Below are 23,313 nucleotides of genomic sequence, written 5' to 3'. Positions count from 1 at the left end.
ATCGCCAGCCCGCCACTAGTTGCGCCACATCCTTGCTGATGGCTTTTCTTCCCCGCGCCCCCTGCGACAGGGCACCGCCCGGCTCTCTCCGCTGCTCCCACCTGGGTCCCGAGACCCGGTTTCTGAACCCCGACGTCCCGTCCAGCGAAAAACCAAAGCGTTCCAACATGTGGCCAAACGGCCACCCGGCAAGCCCGCGACAGGCCCCCTGCAGGTCCGGAGATGGGAGGCACTAAGCGCTCTTGAGGGCAGCAGTGAGTGCCCCAAGCCCATCCCCTGCCCCGCCTCCCAGCCCCGGCCCCCCCCCCCCGCCCCGCCCTGCCCAACCCCGAGTCCCTGGTTTCTAGCAGCGGACGTGTGTGTGTGCAGTCTGCCGGCAGTTCTAGGCGATTTGGAGCTACCACCCCAGCGTTTGTTAAATGAAGGAAGCTTTGCATCCCGTAAAGCGCAGACAGCAGCAAGTGACTGCAGCCAGCCTGGGAGAATTCGTGCGTCTCTGGTTGAACCCAGTCTTCGGAGCACCTTCCTGGCGCCAGACTCTGGGGTGTGACTTGCATGTGTCTCATGCAGCCCTCCTGGTACACCTCGCAGGTGGGTGCATCACGCCGCCGCCGCCCCCCCCCCACCAACGCCGGCGTCACAATGAACAGGGAGGGGCTCAGGAACTAATACCTGGTTTTCCCAGCGGCCATCCCTCTAACTTTTCTCTTGGGGAATTTTCTTCCCTTACTCCCAGCAGGTTTGCATGGGGGCAAGCTCATTCCCATGAGGATCAGATGGGTAAGGGGCTCCATTGACCCAAGTCCATCCATACATCCTACCCAGGCCATGGGGACTGGGGCAGGGCAGGAGTGTCACTGGCAGGGGCTGCGGAGCGCTAACCAAGCAATGGCCCTTCTGTTGGAGGAGAGTCGTTTCCTTTGACTCAACTGGGATAGGGGATGAGATGCTGTGTTTGGAGGCGGAGGGAGGTGAGGAGAAAGCCAGCCCAGGGTGAGAGACTCCGGACTTAATTTATTTAAAGCTTCCCAGCTTTTTAAAGAAAGGAAATTTTATATCCTTGTCATAAAAAACAAAACTGAATGGCTTGTCATACATGACTATATTGAAAATAAAACCATATCCTTAAATTCTTGTTTGATCATGCTGCTAACTACAGTTGAACCTAAGGCTCATTTTCTCTCTCCCTCCCTTTCTTTCTTTCCTCCTTCCTTCCTTCTTTCCTTTCTTTCATCTGATTATTTGAGAGAGAGAGAGAGAGCTAACAGGGACAGTAGCAGAGGGAGAAAGGACAAGCAGACTCCCTACTGAGCACAGAGCTCGACTTGGGGCTTAATCATGACCCTGAGATTATGACCTCAGATGAAATCAAGAGTCAGTGGCTTGGTGGCTTAACTGACTGAGCCACCCAGGTGCCCCGTTCTCTCTTTCTGAAGATTAGATTCTACAAGTTATTAGAGAGATGTCAAAGACTATCCCCAAATGAGGCTTGTTCCTGGAGTAATATGAAGGATTAAAAGAGAATCCATTTAGTGACATGTTCACCTTCCACCCAAATCTTCTCACAGGTCTCCCTTGGTAGGTGTCTCACACCAGAGGCAAAGTATCCATACTTAGTAGAGATGATATACATTAAGAAACACATCAGGGGCACCTGGGTGGCTCAGTTGGTTCGGCATGTTCCTTCGGCTCATGTCATGATCCCGGGATCCTGGGATTGAGCCTCGTGTGGGGCTCCCTGTGCAGTGGGGAACCTGCTGCTGCTTCTCCCTTTGCCCCTCTCCCTGGTCTCTGTCTCTCTCAAATAAATAAATACATAGAATCTTAAAGAAAGAATGAAACACATTAAACATGGAAGGTTCTAGAAAGATCGTTTTATGAAGGATCTATTGCAGATAGAATTCTCCTACCTCTGGCCATTTGGAATGGCCACCCAAGACCATACCCTACAGCTTATAAAATTAAAAAAATATTTAAAAAAAATTCATTGTATATTGAATGCCTAGATGCAAAGCAGAACTATAGCCCTATGTTTAATGTTTTTTTTCCTAAGTAAGTAATTTAGCCCCTTAGTCATAGATTCTTTTTCTGTATATTATTAATAATAGACTAGTAGCCTGTGCTAGACACAGGCTACCACAACCCTCTAATTTACTAGTGGGGACACCCACTAGTAAAATCTAGTGAGCCTACTGGACTGGTGGGGGGGTGGATACAGTTTTAAGGTAGAAGAGACAAAGAGGTGGCACTTTCTTCATGTATCTCTCATGACCTCCACCATAGCCTCCTTCTGCACCAGTTCCTGGTACTGACTGCTTTAACAGTTGACTGGTTAGCATTATTTTAGCATGAAGGCCATATCGTCTGAAATAATTCTGAGTTATCTGCTAGATAGAGCTGAGGCATTTCAATAGGAATGCGTCCATGGGAGACATGCTCTGTCATGAATGAATTTATTGGTTAGTGTATAGTCATATATTGCTGTGTAACAAATCATCCCAAAATTAGGGGCTTTAAAAAACAACAACGTCGAAGTTTCTGCGAATCAGAAATCTGGGCACAGCTCAGGTCCCGCCCACGCTGCAGTCAAGGGGTTGGCTGAGGCTGTGGTCATCTCAGGGCTCCACAGTAGAAGAATCTACTTCCCAATCTCACTGACTTAGTGGGTGGGAGGACTCAGTTTCCTGTGGGCTGTGGGCTGTGGGCTATAGGCCAGTTCTTTACTGGCTGTTGGGTAGAGAACACCTTTAGTTCCTGGCCTTTCCATAAGGACCTTTCCATAGTGTAGCTCAGAACAGCTTGCTTTATCAGAACAAGTGAGAGAGAAGACAAGAGAAGTATCAACAGACCAAAGTTATGGTCTTGTGTGAGTTTGAGAAGTGACATTCCATCACTCTTGCCACATTCTTTGCCCAAGAAACGAGTCCCCATGTCCAGCCCATATCCAAGGGGTGGGGATCAAAGACGAGTATGAATACCAGGGCAGAGATCACTGAAGCCAACAGAAGGCTGTCTATCACATTTAGTTCATTCATTCAATCTAGAGCTCTCCGGGCACTGGACATTCACCTTTTTCAACGCATAAAGCTAAACTAGTTTATCTCGGTCACTCAGATCTAAACTTCATGTTCCATGGGAATTTTTTAAGGATTAGAAATTGGGATTAGAACTATTGCTACTTTCCTATTTTATAATTTCTCACCCTGTTTGAGAAAAAAACACATGAATTAATTTTTCTTTCCATGTATATAAAAAATACTTTTCCTGACTTAAAAAAAAATGTTTCTCTGATTCACTCTGTGAAGCTAAGACATTTACTGAAGGAATAAAAAACACAATTCCATACATGAAAACTGAATAAGGAGAGAAATCTGTTTAAATAAATAAGATGATGTAGGTTGATTCACTTAACTAAATTATGGTTATTTCATTAACTCTTCAATTGAATTCCAAGTCCCCATTCTATTTGCTGAGGTAAATTTGTTTAACATGAAGCCTTGACATCCTTTAAAATAATTACGCTTCTAAATGAAAGTTTAATTTTTAATCATTTGCTTTGCTAAAATAGAAGCAAATGAGAGGATAATATGACAATTTAAAGGATTTGCAATAGATCCCCTTGAGCTGGAAGAGACATGAATTTTTCCTGATGCTGCTGACTAGTGGAGGAATTTTAAATACTGTAATAGAACTGCTTCCACCCAATGTTTGCTTCTTTGATGGAAATGAAACCAAAGGGAATAGAAACCAACAGGGGTGAGGCAGGGCAATGCTACCCGATCAATGGCTGACCTTAATGGGAACTCCCATCTCCCATCCAGAAGACTTTCTCCTTATAGACTCAGGGACTACCATGCCAGTCCCAGGATGAAAAAGAGCCAATTCCCAGCAAAACAAGTGAAAACAATTTTCAACTTAGAATGGGAGAGGCAAGCACTACAGTGCATTTGCAAACACTGAAATCTACACAGAGGAGAGACAGGTAGGTTAGTTTCAACTTTTGGATAAAGGGCCTGATTTTTCCTTTGTTTGCTCTTTAAATCACATCTCAGCATTTGAATGTATCATCTACCCAGTTCAGGTTAGGAATGTGAGTTTTTGTAAGATGTTTTTAAGCAGAATTACCAAGTGGTCAATGAAAAAGGAAGCTCCTCTCTCTTTTTTTTTTTTTAAGATTTTTAAATTTATTTGACAGACAGAGAGCACTAGTAGGCAGAGAGGCAGGTAGGGGGTGGGGGGGGAGGTGGGGGGTTGTGGGGAGCAGGCTTCCCACCGAAGCAGAGAGGCCGATGTGGGACTACAAGGATCCGAGGACCCCAGGATCACGACCCGAGTCAAAGGCAGCAGCTTAACCCACTGAGCCACCCAGGTGCCCCAAAGCTTCTCTTAATAGCTCTCTAGATGATGGGCCCCATCAAGGAGGAGTGACTCCCTCCTTCACTGAAATATAATCTTGCGGGGGCACCTGGGTGGCTCAGTGGGTTAAAGCCTCTGCCTTCAGCTCAGGTCATGATCTTAGGGTCCTGGGATCGAGCCCCGCATTGGGCTCTCTGCTCAGCAGAGAGCCTGCTTCCTCCTCTCTCTCTCTGCCTGCCTCTCTGCCTAAATGTGATCTCTGTCTGTCAAATAAATAAATAAAATCTTTAAAAAAAAAAGAAATACAATCTTGCAGATAACCAAATTTTTTTTTTTGTCTCCGGAAACTGTGAATTGTGAGGATTCTCTTTACCTCCTCCAAGTCCTCATTGGGTTACATGGTAGAGGGTAAGATTTTCAATAATACCTCACGTGCTTATTTCCTTTAAGTAAAATGGACAAAGGCATAGAAGGTAAATGTAATTGTGATTCTGTTTTATTCTGGGGGGTAGGGGTGGCCGGGGGGATGGGGTTGAGGCATTGAGCTCAGAGGTGAGGGTTCTTTTTGCAATGGCCTTGACTTTGTAGTCTGTGTTTTGTTTGTTTGATTAATTTTCTCTGGTCTTTTTAGAACCAGTGAGGGTGCAATGACATTCATGGTAGTCAGAGTTTTTTAGAATTCATATATGATTTTTTAAAAAAGCTTACTATTATTATTTATTGAACAATCTTATAGTACTATTAATATAAATCAAAATGAAAAAAGTTCATTCATTATCCTACTAAAATTTTTTCCATTTTTCAAGTTCCCTCCCAAATCTTGGTTATGTACAGTATTTTTCACACAGTTGCAATAGAAAGGTAGGTAAAGTTTTGCATTTTACTTTTAAATGGAAAGTAGCATACACATTTTTCAGTATTTCATTTTGTTCTTCACAATTAAAATGCTAATATCTGAATAATATTCCTTTGAATGGTGGAGCCATAATTGTACTAATCATTTTTCAATTATGAATATTTAGATGAAATATATTGTAGTATATAAATATTGCTACAAAGTGTATTTTTATTGCATAATTTAGAAAAGTTCTTTTGGATTATCTCCTTGGTGTAAAGTCCCCAAAGTCAAAGGATATGAATATTTTTATCCTTTTTAGAATATTGCAAATTTGTGTCCTTAATGAGTTGTATTCATTTACACTGCAATTTTTGACCATATCAGTTTTACTAGTTAGCATTGGGAATTCTCATTAAAATTTTTTTTTCTTTTTGAATGGCTGGAAAGTGGGCACCTTTTGATGTCATTGTATCATTCTTTGTCGGTAGACAAAGGATATTATTTCCAAGTCTTCACTCTTGCTCTCTGGGGAAAGAATATGATGATGGTTTCCTCAATTCTTTACTCATCATTTCTTAAACTAATAATTAGAACACAACCCAGGGAAATACTATTTAGATGTATTAGCATAATTTAATTTCTCATATTCCCTCACTTTCTTTTGTCTGTTGTTAGCTGGAACATTAGAAGTAGAAAGAGGCCACAGCTGGGACTGAAGGGGGAGGCAGTGTTGATCTTCCCCAAGGTGTTCACTCGTTGCTCTGTCATTTCCCCGTATCTTTGCTTACTTTCTCCATTTGCCTGGAAAGTTCTTTCCTTCCATCTCCATTTTAATGACTGTGGCAGGGGGAATGCTAAAAATGGCTCCCAAGACTCCAGTGCTCTAATCCCTAGAACCTATGAATATGATGAATTATCACTCCCATGACTGTGCAGCATTTGAATGTATTTGAATGTCATATGGCACAGTTAACTTTGGTAGGTTTCTCTGGGTTGAATCTGAGCTAATCACATGAGCTCTTTTAAAAGCAGACTTTTCTGGTAGCAGAAGAGGAGGTCATGGATTTGAAGCATGAGGGGAATTTGACACATCATTGCTGGTGTGAAATGGAGAAGACTGCACGCCAAGGAATATGGACAGCTTTTGGGAGTAATCCCAGCTGACATCTAGCAAGGAAATGGGGACTTCAGACCTACGACTGCAAGGAACAGCATTTGACCAACAACTTGAAGGAGTATGGAAGCAGAGTCTTCCCTAGAACTTCTGTAATGGTGAGCACTCTGGACTCTGAACTTCTGGATAAGAGACCAGCTTGCCCACGCCTTGATTTTGGTAATATCTTTGTGAGACCCTAAAGGGAGGACCCAGTTGAGCCCACCTAGGACTTCTGATCTTCCAATCTGTGAGATAAATCGTGGGGGCTACTTTAAGCTGCTGAGTTGTGGTAATTTGCTATAGCAACAATAGAAAATGAATCCCATGACATAGGAAGAAGGTTGTTGAGCACAGTAGGTATCACTTTTAACCAACTTGTTGGGCTTAATAGATTCCATGTGTAAGAATTGCTTCTGGAGGGACGCCTGGGTGGCTCAGTTGGTTGGGCAGCTGCCTTCGGCTCGGGTCATGATCCCGGCGTCCTGGGATCAAGTCCCGCATCGGGCTCCTTGCTCAGCGGGGAGCCTGCTTCTCCCTCTGCCTCTGCCTGCCATTCTGTCTGCCTGTGCTCGCTCGCTCTCCCTCTCTCTCTCTGATAAATAAATAAAATCTTTAAAAAAAAAAAAAAAAAAAAGAATTGTTCTGGAAGCCCTCAGCAGGCAGCCAGAACACTTCCACTGCGGGCCACCAGAAGATACTCCTGTCCTCTCTACAGCTGCTGGGTGAGTCATCGGCTCCCCAAACTCTGGACAGGTTATTGTAGTTACATGTTTATATGTGTTTAAGTATTATGTCAACTGGGATGTAAGAGTGAACGTGAAAAGTGTCCAACTTTCTACCAAGATAAAATTCAATGTTTTGTAGTGACTGGATACATGGGAGAGTCCCTAAAAAATGCTATGCAATTAGGTGCACGAGGTAGAAGACCAGAAAAGAATAGTAAGGTTCTAGAAGGTTTTTCCAAATTCTTTGTCCTGGGTAAAGAGTTTTGAAACTAGGAGTTGTTCCTAATGCTTTCAGAGGATGGTTTATGCAAGAATACTGGTGTGGCACTCTCTCGGCAATGTCACACCTGAAGGAAAGGCCTTGGCCCTACACCAGAAGAGTGGCAAATGAAGGAACATGACTTTTTAATAAAAATAAGGATTTTAGGCATTGGTTTTTATTATATTTGAAGATTCCTCCCTTTGACTGATTTTTTTTTTTTCTTCTTAAAGTAGGGGAGCCCAACACAGGGCTTGAACTCATGACCCAGATCAGGACTGGAGCTGAGATCAAGACTCAGACATTTAACTGACTGAGCCATCCAGGCATCCCTGATTGATCTTTCTTTCTTTCTTTCTTTCTTTCTTTCTTTCTCTCTCACCTTCTTTCTTTCTTTCTCTTTTGTTACTGATGGACTAGCTAGTACTTCTGATTATGTCAGATAAGAGACTCTCTGTTGTAATGTTAGGTGTGTACATGCACACATACACACACACACACACATACACCCAGTGGGGTAAGCAGGTTGCAACTCAAATCATGAAGTATGATCCCTTCATGTTTTTTGTATGGGGTGTGTGTGTGTGTGTGTGTGTATGTGAAAAACCCATATTCCTAGGAAAAAATGGTACTACCCTTGATAGTTATATCTGAGTTATAGAATTATGGGAAGTTTGCTTATGTATATTTTCTATAATACAAACGTATTTCCTTTGAAATAAGGCAATAAAAGAAAATAATGATAATAGAGGAATAACTCCTAGTTATCCTTCAAAGTCAGGGTCCAAAAAAGCCAAAAAAACAAAAAACAAAAACTCCTCCCTAGGGCACCTGGGTGACTCAGTCAAATAAGCATCTGCCTTTGGCTCAGGTCATGATCCCAACGTCCTGGGATGGAGTCCCGAGTCAAGCTCTCTGCTGCTCCCCCTGCTTGTGCTCTTTCTTGCTCCCTCTCAAATAAATACATAAAATCTCAAAGACTTCCTTCCTCCCTGAATTTTCAGGATCCATACGAGGCTCACCTTTTCGGGCTCCTGTAGCTCCTCACTTGGACTTCTGGCTGCACACTCCAGTAGTTGTGATGTTTAGCTTGGCCAACTGTACCTTTCCCTCTCATATGAGAGCAGGGACCATGGTTTATGACTACCCATGATCCATCAGGCCGAGCACCCTGCTGTCGTCATAAATATGCCAGAATGTTGAAAACGACCACCCAGGACTCTCTCAGCGTCTGCTGGTAAGTAGTTTTACCATCGCGCTCTGGCCCCTGTGATCCAGGTCGTGTGTTTTAGCATCTTGTATCATTGGAAAGTGAAGGCGACACACCCGGGCCTTGAGCAGAGCCTTGCTGTACAAAATGAGAACAGCTTCATCACAAACAAAGGCACACTTGGCACTGGGTGCTCAGGCCCCATGCCAGATGTTTGCCAGGCTCTGGACGAATCTACAGGTGGGATGCTCTCTTGACATTGCCCTCCTGTTCTTCGTCTAGACTGCCCGGTACACAAACCCCCTGGGCGTGTAGGAGAACATTTGCGAAGCGTTTTCCAGTTTGCCTCTCCTGTGAGCAGACTGGGCTGTGTCCTCATTGTGTTCATCACGATGGCTGAAAACGGAGGGGTCAATTAACAGGCAGCGTCACTGCCTCCTGACGGATCTGCTTCTCCCAACACGAGTGCCATGGTGATGGACTGGCAGAATCTTGAACGTGCAAAGGTGTGTTTCCACAAATATTTTGCATAAACAGGAATTTGCTTGCAAATGTGACTCATTTTCCTTCGTGTTTTTTATTTGTTATCCTGTACTGTTTGCCATGCATCTTTCGGCACACGTGGGGCCCTCCCTGGAGGGCTCTGATCAGTGATTCCGTGGGGAAGCCAGAGGAAGCTTGGGGTTGTCTCTGTGCCCGCCCACCCGTGTTTCTAGAGTTATCCCTCTGCTTCTAAGCTCCTGCAGAAGGGGAGGAGAAGGGGCAAAATCCTCAACGGAGAACCAAACATCCCACTGGGGCGAGGAAAGCTCTGGGCCTGGGGCGAGGGTAGTTCTTTTTTTACTAGAAAGACGTCTGTTTAGTGACTTTAAAACTCCCTGCCATGGGGGGTTCAAGAGAGGGGAGATGCTGGAGATGAATAGGCAGACCACAAAGAGTTTAGGGCAATGCAAATGCTGTCTGTGATATAATAATGGATTTATGTCACTACCCTCTTGTCCAAATCCATAGAATGTACACCACCAGGAAGATGGGAACAACACCGACCATGGTGAATATTGTGTAATGTATGGAATTGTTAAATCATTTTGTTGTATACCTGAAACTAATATACATTTTGTGTTTACTATACTTTAGCTTTAAAAAAGAGTTGAAATAGAAAGAAAAGAAGGGACGTCTGGGTGGCTCAGTGCCTTCGGCTCAGGTCATAATCCCGGGGCCTGGGATCGAGTCCCGCATCGGGCTCCTTGCTCGGCAGGGAGCCTGCTTCTCTCTCCACCTTTGCCTGACTCTCTGCCTGCTTGTGTGGACTCTCTCTTTCTTTCTCTCTGGCAAATAAATAAATAAAATCTTAAAAAAAAAAAAAAAGAAAGAAAAGAAAAAGAGTGAACTCTAAGGTAAATGATGGACTTTGGGTGATTCATGTGTGTCAATGTAGGTTCTTTTTTGGCAAAAAAATGTACCATTCTGGTGGAGGATACATTTCACAGAGATAGCTAGGTGCATATATGGGCAGGGGGTACTTCCTCTCAATTTTGTTGTAAGCCTAAAACTGATCTTAAAAATGAAGTATTTTGGGAATGCCTGGGTGTCTCAGTCAGTTAAGCATCTGCCTTAGGCTCAGGTCGTGATTCCGGGGTCCTGGGATCAAGTCCCGCTTCTCCGTCTTCCTCTGCCTGCCACTCCCCTCTCCTGTGTGCATACTTTCTCTTTCTCTCTTTCTGTCAAATAAAATCTTTTAAAAAATGAAATCTTTTTGAAAAGTTTTTATTTTACCTTTTTTATGGAGATATAATAGACATTAGTTTCAAGTATAAGACATCATGATTCAATGTGTGTATGTATTGCAAAATGATCACTCCAGTAAACCTTGTTAATATCACTGTATATAACTACATTTTTTTCCCTGTGATAAGAACTTGTAAGATTTACTCTTTTAGTGGGGCCCTTGGGTGGCTCAGTTGGTTAAGTGTCTGTCTGTTGCTCCTATCATGATCTCAGGATTCTGGGATGGAGGTCTGCATCAGGCTCCATACTGGGCGTGGAGCCTGCTTAAAGACTCTCTCTCTTCCTCTGCCCCTTCCCAACTCATTTTCTCTCTCAAATAAATAAATAGAACTATAAAAAAAAAAACCAAACATACAAATGTTTACTCTCTTAGTAACTTATAAATACGTAATATTGTATTATTAACTATAGTCACCATGCTGATCAGATATCTGTATGATTTATTTATTTTATAACAGGAATTTTGGAACTTTTCACCACCTTTACCATTCTGCCCACCCTGCCCCTCTCTTCCCTCAGAATAAAGTCTTTTTTTTTTTTAAAGATTTTATTTATTTCTTTGACAGAGAGAGAGAGAGAGATCACAAGTAGGCAGAGAAGCAGGCAGATAGGGAGGGAAAGCAGGTTCCCCACCGAGCAGAGAACCTGACACAGGGCTCAATCCCAGGACCCTGGGATCATGACCTGAGCCAAAGGCAGAGGCTTAACCCACTGAGCCACCCAGGCGCCCCAGAATAAAGTCTTTAAAAACACCTCCCTGCCTTCTTTCCCTTTGTCATTGAAACATTAAATGACTGCTCCTTACATTGCCTCCCAATGTCTAGAAAAACCAGATCCAGAGTGAATGGTTTTACCCACTAACCACTGGACCCAACACCCTAGATAGCTGAACCGTGATGTGTTTCCAGGGATTGGAACCCAAACATTCTAGTACAGCATTCCAATAAGAACTTTAGGAAATGCACTCAGCTGGAGATAATGTCTCCCTAGGAGAGGAGATGCATTAAGAACCTTGCCCAACAGGTCAACAAACCTGATGGATTCCTAAGAGAATGGGATGCCACTGGGAGAAGGGCCAAGATTAGTTACTTATGAGATATTAGGAACCAAGGCATTTGAATGGAGAGAGAGCACCACACACCACCAATGACCACCCCTTCTCCATGACTGTAGAGTCCTATTCTCATTTACTCCGGCCCTATAGATGCCCATCTGTTGGTTCTACCTGCCCCAATATCTGTTCCTCCTCCTGCTAGTGGTTGCTCTGATTTTCCTTGGGGAAGGCTCTGCTCAGCACTCTTAGATTTAGGTTTGGATGAAGTTGACTTCACCTCTGACCTCTGGGGTGGGCCTGTGATCCAGGTCTAGCAAGGAGGGCCACACTCTCTCCCCGACCAATATAGAGATGCGTGTCTGACCCTATCAGCAGATGTTCAATTATTATACATTGGGTGATTTAAAAATTCTGCCAGAATTCTATATATGGAGGACTTTCTTGGTTGTATCATGTAAAAATCTCCCTAGCAACATTCCTTTCATTATGCTTAATATTTGTCTCTTTGGTTGTTGTTCTTGTTGTTCAATATTAGAGAATTTGTAATGCTTTGAGTTAACACACACAATACTTAGCAGCCTGGGGGCGGGGGTTAAAGATAGTTAACCAGCTGGGAGAAGAACTCATTGTCTAGCTTAATATTCAGAAAATGTGAAGACGGGGTACTTTTGGTGGTGGAGCATTCTAAGATAAATGGACCTTGTAAGAAATGAGACTTGCAAACTCAAGGCCAGCAGATTGCTTCAACCAGATCTGGTTAGCTGTAAACATCATTAGCTTAAAATGTTCTCTCCTACCCCTGGTGCCTGTGATAAGATAGGCCTCTTAAAAGGAAAAGTGCTGTTCTTTCACATTTTAACTCCTTCTGGGGGTGTTAAAGCTAGCTGAAATCAGGCTTCCTGCAAGCTACATTAAACTTGTGTTCCTCCTCCAGGCCAGAAGGGAAATCGTGATGTCTCTTCCGGGCTTGGAGGTTCCAGCAGCGGGGCAGCTTTCTTCGCCATCTCAGGTCTTAGATAACCAAAGTGAGCCGATCTGGGTCCATCTACCTGTATTATAGTTTCAAGACATTTTTCTACTATTCCCTCCACCCCACCTTATACCCCCACCCCCATTACCTTCTTGATGTCCAAAATCAAGATTTGCAAAATTTTGGTGTTTAAAGATGAATCTGACGTTGTGTTTGGGAATGATGATTTTTTTGCTGTGAGTTCTTTGGTGGTTTTCTCAAACCATTGTTTAAATTGTCAGGAAACACTTCCAGAACAGCTGACCAAATGTCTTTCAGTCAATACATTATGAAAAAAAATTTAAAGAAAATAGTGATGGTGATGATGGGAACTGTTCTAGATTTTAAAATGATTAGGTTTTAGAAATTCATTTAATTTAAGGTCAGTTGGACCTTATGTGGATCCCAGTTTAAACAAATAACTGCAAAATGCATTTTGAGGATACATAAGGTAAATGTGAATGTGGTCTAAGTATTTGATGATATTAAGAAATTATATTTAATATTCTAAAGTACAAAAATAGTTTTGTGGTTATGTAAGAAGATGTCCTTTTTTAAAAGAAATGCATGCTGAAGTATTTGGGGATGAAATCGCATAATGTTTATTTACTTTTTTTTAATTTAAGATTTTATTTATTTATTTATTTATTTGACACAGAGAGAGAGAGAGAGATCACAAGTAGGCAGAGAGGCAGGCAGAGGGGAAGGGGGAAGCAGGGTCCCTGCTGAGCAGAGAGCCCCATGTGGGGCTTGATCCCAGGACCCTAGGATCATGACCTGAGCCAGAGGCAGAAGCTTAACCCACTAAGCCACCCTGACCCCCCCCAAGATTTTATTCATTTATTTGAGAGGCAGAGAAAGAGCATGAGTGTGAGCAGCAGGGGCAAAGGGAGAAGCAGACTCCTCCCTGCGCCGGGAGCTCATGCAGGGCTTGGTCCCAAAACTCTGGGATGGTGACCTAAGTAGAAGGCAAATGCTTAATGGACTGAGCATCCCTCATAACCTTTAATTGATTTTTTTAAGAGCTGAAGCAAATATGGCAAAATGTTTGTTAAATCTAGGTTATGGTTACACAAAGTCCACTAAAGAATTCTCTATTTTTATATGTGCTTGAAATATAATACAAAGGCTTCTTTTAAAGGACAAATAAATTTTCCATGGATTCCTCTTCTACATGTATTTTAAGAAACCAATATAAACACCATCTCTGATGGAAACTATAGAATAAATCTCCAAATGTAAGTTAGTTGGATTGAAACGACTTTAAAGACATTCTCTGCTTTTGGAATATAAAATTATGCAGCATTTATAAGTAAAAGTTCATGAAGCTCTCTTAATTCATCCATGTTCTGTGGGTGGGTGGGGATAAATGAATAATAAGAGCACTGCCTGTTGAAGGAATAACATTTCAACTCATAAATTGAACTCCATGAAAATTATTTAAAGTACTTGTAAGTATAATAGGTTCACCAGAAATAGTTCTCATTTGCATGATAGCATTTCCTATAAATGAGCAGAAAGTAATATACAGTCATTGTAAAAAAAAAAAAAAAAACCAGATAATCCATGAAAAGGAAAAAATCTCCCATACTTTCACCCCCTGTTACAAATATGTTGACATGCTTTTATCCAGTATATTTTGGAGCATAGGTATGTATCTGTCTTCTTTCTTTACTTTCTTCCCTCCATTTCTTACTGATCTTTTCCCTTCTGTCTCTATTTTCCCAGACTACCATTAGACATGGCAATAAAACTAGAAACAGGAAAAGTGGCTACACCTGAGTATTGAGTCCACTTGTGACAAGAGCATTCCACTCCTAGAGTAAAGGCTGTCTTCACTTTGCTGATTTAGGGCATTAAAAAAAAAGTTCTTAAGAATTTTTTTTAAAAGACTATTTATTTATTTATTTATTTATTTGACAGACAGAGAGATCACAAGTAGACAGAGAGGCAGGCAGAGAGAGGAGGGAGGCAGGCTCCCTGCTGAGCAGAGAGCTCGAATTGGGGCTCAATCCCAGGACCCTGAGATCATGACCTGAGCTGAAGGCAGAGGCTTAACCCGCTGAGCCACCCAGGCACCCCGTTTTTAAGAATTCTTATGTATAAGGGCGATCAGCCCTTTGTCAGAAAGATGAGTTACAAATATTTCCCCAGTCTGCTGATTGTCATTTTTAAATGTTTCACAACTTTATTATTGGAATTGATCACATTTATGAAGATTGCATAAAGTTACAAGCAATTATAATATAAAAAAACCCACAAAAACCAGTTACCATAATGCAAGGGAGTCCATCAGCATCTTTTTTTTTTTTTTTAACAGATATTTATTTATTTATTTATTTGAGAGAGTGAGAGCAAGAGAGGTGACAAAGGGAGAGGTAGAAACAGACTTGCCACTGAGCAGAAAGCCTGATGCGGGGGCTCAATGCCAAGACCCCCAGATCATGAGCCAAAGGCATCTGTTTAACTGACTGAGCCACCCACGTACCCCCCAACAGCATCTCTTAAAAACAAGGGTATAATTGCTGAGTAACAATATTGCACAAAGAAATCTATTAATCATTTTTTTTCATTGAGGCATAATTGACATGCAATAAAATGCACGGGTTTTAACTGCTCCATTTTATGAGTTTTGGCAATAGTATTCACCACCCAAAACAAAATGTGGCGTATTTTCATCACCCCACAAAGTATCTTTGTGCCCTTTCCAGAAAATTACCCAATGTCTCCCAACTGGGCAAGCGTTCTATTTGTCACCACTGACTAGTTTTTATTTGCTTCTGGACTTCGCAAAGAGTATCTATACTCTTTTGTACCCAGCTTTTCTCACCCAAGCGTAATGTTTTTGAGGTTCATTTATGTCGTTTGCACTTGTCTTTGTAATTGACGTTCAGTGCTGAGTAGTATTTCAGTGTACTAATATACTACTGTTTGTGTATCGAATGACCTATTAACCGACACTTGGGCTGTTTTCAGTTAGGGGCTAGGAGCATTTGTGTATAATTTGTAGGTGTTTGTTTTTATTTTTGTCAAGTAAATACTTAGGAATTTCTAGGCTACAGGGAGGGCTTATGTTTATAAGGAATTGTTTAAGTATTTTTCAAAATGATTGTACTCAGGAGACTTCCATTTTCTCTACACCCTCACCAACACTTAGTACTGTCTGGCTTTTCAATTCTAACTCTTCCAGTGATGTGTGGTGTTCTTATCGTGCTTTCAAATTTATATTTCCCTGTTGATAATGGCAATGAGTTAATGTTCAGATGTTTTCTTTGCCATCCATAAATCTTCATTTGTGAAGTGTCTGCTCAAATCTTTTGTCCATTCATAAACTATGTATCTTCTTAATATTGAGATGTAGAAATTCTAAATATATTCTAGATACTTCTGTTATATGCTGTCATCTCATTTTCTTGTCTTTCAAGCAGTAGGTGTTTTTAATTTTGATGAAGTCAAAACCATTGTATTTTTCTTTTTTTGGTTAGTGCTTGTTGGGTGCATTAAGTGAGGTTTGCCTAAGCCAGGGTAATAAAATTTTTCTTATATTCTAGAAATTTTAGTTTTAGTTTTTCGACTTATATGTATGATTGACTCGAGTTAATTCTTATGTATAGTGGGATGCAAGGGCTGTGTTCCTTTTTTTCCATATGGATTCCAGGGGTGCAAGGAACTCTTCTTTCTCCCATTGAATTACCTTGGAATCTTTTTTGAAAATCAATTGACCTTGTAAGTATGGGTCTATTTCCAGGTTCTCTGTTTATTCTATTTGTGTCTACACCTGTACCAGTACAACATTGTCTTGAACTGAACCTTTAGAATAAGTTTTTTTTTTTTAAGATTTTATTTATTTATTTAACAGAGATACTCACAGCGAGAGAGGGAACACAAGCAGGGCGAGTGGGAGAGGGAGAAGCAGGTTTCCCACCAAGCAGGGAGCCCCATGTGGGGGCTGGATCCCAGGACCCTGAGATCATGACCTGAGCCAAAGGTAGTGGCTTAATGACTGAGCCACCAAGGCGCCCCTAGAATAAGTTTTAAAATTGGACTATATAAGTTTTCTACCTTTGTTCTCTTTCAAAATCTATTATAGTTTTTTATGTTTGTATTTTTAGAATCAGCTTTTCAACTTCGGTTAAAGTGTCTTCTGAGATTTTGTTTGGGCCTAGGATTTCATGCAAGAACGTTTTGTTGTTTTCAGTACAGAGGCTTTACACATCTTTTCTTAGATTTATTATTAGCTATTTTTGTTACTTTTTAAATTTCATTTTTAATTGTTTACTAGTAATATATAGAAATGCCAGGGCGCCTGGGTGGTTCAGTGGGATAAGCCTCTGCCTTTGGCCCAGGTTGTGATCCCAGGGTCCTGGGATGGAGCCCCGCATCGGGCTCTCTGCTCAGTGGGGAGCCTGCTTCCCCCTCTCTCTCCACCTGCCTCTCTGTCTACTTGTGATCTCTCTCTCTGTCAAATAAATTAAAAAAAAAAAAGAAATGCAGTTGATTTTTATATGTTGACTTTGTGTCTGTCACCTTGATAAGTTCACTTATTAGTTTTGGTACTTTTTATTATACATCTATATGCATATTTTTAGATTTTATATGTATATAACCAATATATATGCAAATCATGAACATTTTACTTCTTTCTTTCCAGTATTTTTCTTGCCTTATTGCATTGGTTGAGAATGCCAATACAGTGTTAAGTAGAAATGGTGAGAATGGACATCCTTGCCCATTCCCAGTTGGAAGGGGAAAGTGTTTGATATTTCACCATTTATCTGTTATCTGTAGTTGTTTAAAAGAAAAAATTTTTTTAATTTATCAAGTTTTTATTTAGATTATAGTTAGTTAACATATAGTGTATTTTAGCTTCAGGAGTAGAATTTAGTGGTTCATCACTCACATATAACACCAGTGCTTGTCACAACAAGTGCACTCCTTAATACCCATTGTCTATGTAACCCATCCCCCATTTGACCCATGCCCCACCCACCACCCTTGCCCATAGTTTTTCCTAGAGAATCTTTATCGTGCCCATTTACACATGCCCATATCAGGCCCTATAAATGCTCCTAATGTTTCTGCCCCTTTGGCCCTTACTTGTATTTTATAGTCTGTACACTACATCTGACTTTAAGTTTTGATGAAAATAAGTTTGTGGATTTTTAAAAATCTTTGTTGCTTTTTTATGATTCCTCTTTGAAAGAAAAAAAAGGGTGAATTGATATAGCCATGTTCCTACCTAAAGTCTGTTTTCTCTGTGAGTCCAGACACCCTGCCTGGTTTCACAGAGACTGATTATAATAAAGTACATAGCCATCTGTTATTGTAAATGTGACTTTTGGGTCTCGGTTTTTATAATTAATCTGTAAATAAAGCCTGGAAGAATGACTTCTGAGGTGCAAACATTATAAACCTCGACAAGGTAAAAATTGTTATATATATATATATATTTGCAAATATTCCTATTTGAAGAGGAGAGAGTGCAAAAGGGAGGGTAAGTGCATGAACTTGAAAGCCCTCTTTCACTGTGGTGTGTCCAACGATACTGGGTAGAGCAGCATCCCTTGGACACTAAACTCTGCCAGGCACAGGCTGCCTCATACGCCCTCACATCCATGGCATTTGGAGTCACAGCAGCACATGTTAAGGATTCTGCAAAAACAGCTAAGCTGATGACTACATAAATAAAAAATGCTGAAATACAGATATACTCTTTAAAGTTCCAATGAGAATCACAAAAATCATTAAAAATAGAAATTGTGAACAATGATTTCTTTGAGTCTTTTTGTTTTTAGTTTTTTATTTCAAGAGAAGGGAGACTTTGCATATCATTACTTTTCTGTACTGGTTGAAGTCTTTTAAAAACTGTTCGCCCATCGCTTCTATAATTTAAAAGAAATGATTGCATAAAAAAGAGAGAAAAGCCAAAGGAGTTTTCACCAACAATAATTACTTTCAAGAGCTTTTTATTGTTTATGCTTTCATTGGTAGTAACTATTCTGAAGCACTGGATTGTTACACACATGTTTATAAGATTTTTAAAGTTATTTTTTCATAATTAAGGTGTCAACATCATTTTTAAAATCAGCTGCATAATATTACATGAATCAACTGTGATTTATTTAACCAATACCCTGTGTTTAGGCATTTCAGTGGTTTCTTATTTTTTCTCTTAGATAATATAGCGGCACATATTCTCATAGCTAAATATTTTTATGCTCATGAATTATTTCTCTAAGATAAATTCTTAAGATTCAGATGTGCAAAGCGTTTACAAAATTTTGATTAATTGATATTGTCACTTTAATTTACATCCTAACAAGCAATTTTGTCAAATGAAATTTAATTATTCAAGTTAGTGTGAGATTAGGCCCCATGGTCCTTAACTTTAAACATTTCTCCTTAAATATATGATTCCTACGATCTGCTACAGAAATGACTCTGTTTATCTGACCACTTAGAATATTTGAATAATTGGCTTATTTTCATGTGATGAGGGATCACCCCTCCCCAAACCATATAATAGGAAATGCTTTGAAGCAAAGTCATGACAGAATGAAATGCTCATCCAGTGAAGGGACTTTATGCTCTCTAAGTGAGCTGAAGAATAAGAGTTCCTGTGCCTGCAAGAGGAAGTTACTGCCAGCTCTAGTCCATGAGAAAAAGAGCTATAGACAATGAGCACTCAAAAACTCAAACCCAGGGGCACCTGGGTGGCTCAGTGGGTTAAGCCGCTGCCTTCGGCTCAGGTCATGATCTCGGGGTCCTGGGATCGAGTCCCGCATCAGGTTCTCTGCTCAGCAGGGAGCCTGCTTCTCTCTCTCTCTGCCTGCCTCTCCATCTACTTGTGATTTCTCTCTGTCAAATAAATAAATAAAATCTTTAAAAAAACAAAAAAAACTCAAACCCATACTTGATATTTGCTTTCAGAACATATGTGTGTTTAAATAGATCATTTACCAACCTAAAGGAATTTTACTGATCCTATTTAAAAATTAAATTTTAAGTTAAATTTTACTGATCCTATTAAAAAATTTTCCAAAGTGTAGCCTTACTGAATCATGGGGGGAAGTTGCTAGCCCTCGGGAAGCTAACCTGGGATGTGAAGTTGGGGTAAATCATCCAAAAATTGGCTTCAAACAGAAGGTTTAGAACATCTATACTTGAAACCTGATTATTTCATGCCAACTTTCAAATGCTATATTTATCTTTACTATAAAATAGTAAAATAGCAGAAAACAATGTCTCGCTTTGATTATTATTGAAATTCCTGGAATCTAAATACCTTATGGCCCTCCCCAAAACACAGTTGGTGAAACAATTGTTTTCACGTGTAACAGATACTTGCATAATTGCAAGTCAGCATTTCAAGAACAGTTGTTAGCAGTGAAAGCCACAAATGCATACACTGCCTTGGAGGGTGGGGGGCCTTGCCACTCTACCATCTGTGCCTGCTGACGGGGTCACGTTTCTCAGTTGAGAAGACATGTATCATTTCCTCAAGAGAGGACTTGGCTCTGAGGATCGACCTCTTCTCCTCCTGCTCATTCATTAACAATGACGGGTCTTCCTTCCTGCCTCGTCAGGATACTGAAAACAGGTGATCACACACAAGGCATCTTGGAAAATCTGTTGTTTGGAAGTTTCCTGTAATAACATCTACAGTCATACTATCTTCTACTCTCCATGCTTTTGTAAAGATTCAAACAATAACGAAATATTGAAATTAAAAAAAAAAAAGAAATGTTGAAATTAGAAAGTGAAATGTTTCCTTTCCCAAACGTATCACAATTTTCCCGATCCTGTTGTCTAGAGGAAACCAAGCATTAACAGTTTAGTGTGTGACCTTCCAATCTGTTCCATGCTTCCACACTCAGAAGGCATAGAGTGATATATCTACACCTTTACTTAGATCTATACCTATATTTATGTTTCTAAAAAACAAAAATGGGTTTATACTACACATTCTGCTCTACAACCTATTGTTTTTTTTCCATTTAACGCTTTCGCTTATCATGGACAGCTTGCCGCGTGGGCATGTCAGTTCATAGAAGTCACCTTGTCCTTTTTAAAGGCTTTATGAAATTCCATTATATGATAAACTGTGATTAATTTAACCAGTTCCCATTTGATGGACACTTGGAGACCTTGTAATTTCTTAACGGTATTCTCAAAGAAATGGATCCAATCCCAGAAGGACCTTTTCTTCTAGCCCTCAACTCTAGAAGGCAGCCTGCCCTCTCTGAAAACAGGCAACTTCGGATTCAGAGAGGTAGCAGTGTGTTATGTGGGAACACTTTCCTCTTCTTCCCCATCTTGCTCAATGTTTTGGATGTAAAACAAAACCAGAAGAGTAGCCATGGCATACAGTAGCCATGACGTATGTCGCAACTGTTCATTTAAGGGCTCCTCTTGCCACACTTTCTTCTTTTGACCAGAGAGTGGCTGCTGAAAGTCTGTGTCACTGTGTGTGCAAGGGTGGTTGTGTGAGTATGAAGCCACCATTCTCCAGGGATGAGGGTAGAGGTTGCTTTAAAGGGCTCCCCTCAATTGAATGCTAGAGCTGTCTTACCCTAGAACAGACTACCTTTTGCAAACAAGACAACTGCAAGGCTAGGGTAACTGCATTCGCACACACACTTATGCATGCAGCGCACATATATGTGCAAAAAAAAATCACAATTATATACTCACACATTCACATACGCATACAGGCACTCACACGGTCACATACACAGATCCTCACATACACACTCATACCTTATATACTCATACCGACACATAGAGACATATTCTCATGGATGTGTGTATATGCATTATATGTAACGTGTATATATTATATACAAACGTATATACATGACTTATAATGGATATATATTATATACAAAGGTGTATATACATTCTGTGTATATACGTGTATATATGTACATTCAATATATACATTCTATGTGTATATACATTGCATGTAATATATACCATATTATATACACACAGGATATGTACACATACACACACACACACACACACAGAAACACTTTATTCAATAAAAAGTTATGAGGGTTCACAGTGTGCTAGGGTGTGGGTTTGGGGACAGGGAGGGGAGGAGAGGGCTGGAGGAGCACATAGCCTCCAAAGCTCAGTTCCTGCCCGAGTAGGATAGTAAGAGGGACAAGCTGCCTACAATATCTGTGGGCCAAAAGATCGCTAGGCTTGGGTGAGCTGCTCTGTGGCCTGCTGATCCCTTCAGGTCCTTCCCTTCTCAGATTTGGGATCGGCTCTTGGATGGTGGGGGGACATCTAATGCAAAGTACTTCCCCATCCGTTGCCTTTTCCTGTGTCAACTCAAGAGCCCTCCTTTTTCAGTGGAAGATTTAGAAATGTTTGAAAGGTCATCCAGTTTGGCTGAAGTCAGGTGAAGCAGGCTTCACATCCACTCCCTGCAGGGAGCTTTGGCAGAGTAAATGGACACTATCTTTCCCAACGACTGCATTTCAGACATATTCAAACCGTTCCCAAAAGCAGAACATTCTTCAGTGCTCTTGGTGGTCTCTCTTGCATCTGTGTCCTGAGCAGCACTGTGGGGCTAGAAATTATGTCACTGTTATACGGTCAATAGAATTTTTCTTTTTTTTTTTGAGAGACTGAGAATGAGAGAGAGAGCATGAGAGGGGGGAGGGCCAGAGGCAGAAGCAGACTCCCTGCTGAGCAGGGAGCCTGATGTGGGACTCGATCCTGGGACTCCAGGATCATGACCTGAGCCAAAGGCAGTTGCTTAACCAACTGAGCCACCCAGGCGCCCCGGTCAATAGAATTTTGAAGACAACTAAGTTTCTTTCTGCTAATTGTTTAAAATACAGCATTCTGTATGGTGTGTTCCCAGTGTCTTTAAAACTTGGAGACATCTTCCTTATTTCTCTTCTTCTTTCTCCAATCAGCATCTTCCTACAGAGCTGTGACCGAGAAATTTGCAGAAAAACGGTTTCCTCGATTCTCTCCTTAGCAAATCTAGTGCTTATTAAAAGACTCTGTGTCTTGGGTGAGGTGAATGCTGGAGCCCGAGAAAGAAGGAAACAGGCGGAATCCTACACTTGATCTTAGCCAAAAGGCCGAGAAACGATTAGGCGGGATCCTAAGAGAAAGGAATTTCAGGCTGACATCCATTCTGGCCGTTCCATTGATGTTTATGGAGCCCTGGTAATATCAAAGGCCTTGCTGAAGCCATTACAGTCACAATGATGAAAAGTTGGACACGACCCATCCAATGGGGGAGGCGCAATGGAAACAAATAAATCACTCTATCGGTTAGTGATAACTGCTAGGAAGAAAAATGGAGAAAGGTAAAAGCATAGGGCTATATGGGTGTGTGTGTGAGAGTGCGTGTATGTGTTTCTCTTTTACCTGGTGTGGTCAGGGCAGTTCTCCCCATAGAGGGGATATTTGAACAGAAGCCTGAGCACAGTACAAAACAGCCCTGGGGCCATCTGGGGGAAGAGTGATCCAGGCAGAGGGCACAGCACACACGGAGGCCCAAGGTGGAAACAAGCTCAGCATTTTCCAGTAATTCCAAGGAGACAGGTGGGAGCACAGTGAGCAGTGGGGAGAGGGAGGGGAAATGAGGCTTCTGGGGGTGGGAATCAAGGGCCTTGTGTGCCTTGGTGGAGAGTCTGCATTTTAATTTAAAACAGAAACCGCTAGAGGATTTTTGGGCAGGGGGATGCTTATAGTCTGATTTTTGTTTTTAAAAAGAGAGCTCTGGTTACTGGAAGAAGAGGAATGTGTTCGAAAGGGGCAAGAGAAGAAGGGATGTCTTATTAGGAGTTGGTCATAGGAGTTTAGGGAGGAGATGATAGAGGTTGGGCTAGGCCAAGTGTGGTGGGATGGAGAGATGGGGTGTGTGGGGGTGGGGGTGAGCAGGAAG

At 41.3% G+C, this 23,313-nt stretch overlaps 1 long non-coding RNA gene across 1 annotated transcript; it reads left to right on the top strand.

Moving 5' to 3' along the window:
• The first annotated feature begins 368 nt into the window (after positions 1 to 368).
• LOC122910650 lies at positions 369 to 9,562 on the top strand. The gene is made up of 3 exons (XR_006385260.1): positions 369 to 591; positions 6,243 to 6,466; positions 8,339 to 9,562. It is a non-coding gene; the product is annotated as an uncharacterized LOC122910650 (long non-coding RNA).
• Positions 9,563 to 23,313: the final 13,751 nt, after the last annotated feature.

This window comes from Neovison vison, chromosome 6 (assembly GCF_020171115.1).
Source record: "Neovison vison isolate M4711 chromosome 6, ASM_NN_V1, whole genome shotgun sequence".
Classification (NCBI taxonomy): Eukaryota; Metazoa; Chordata; class Mammalia; order Carnivora; family Mustelidae; genus Neogale; species Neogale vison.
Note: the sequence above shows the minus strand (reverse complement) of the source record. Positions and strands in the feature narration are given on the sequence as shown.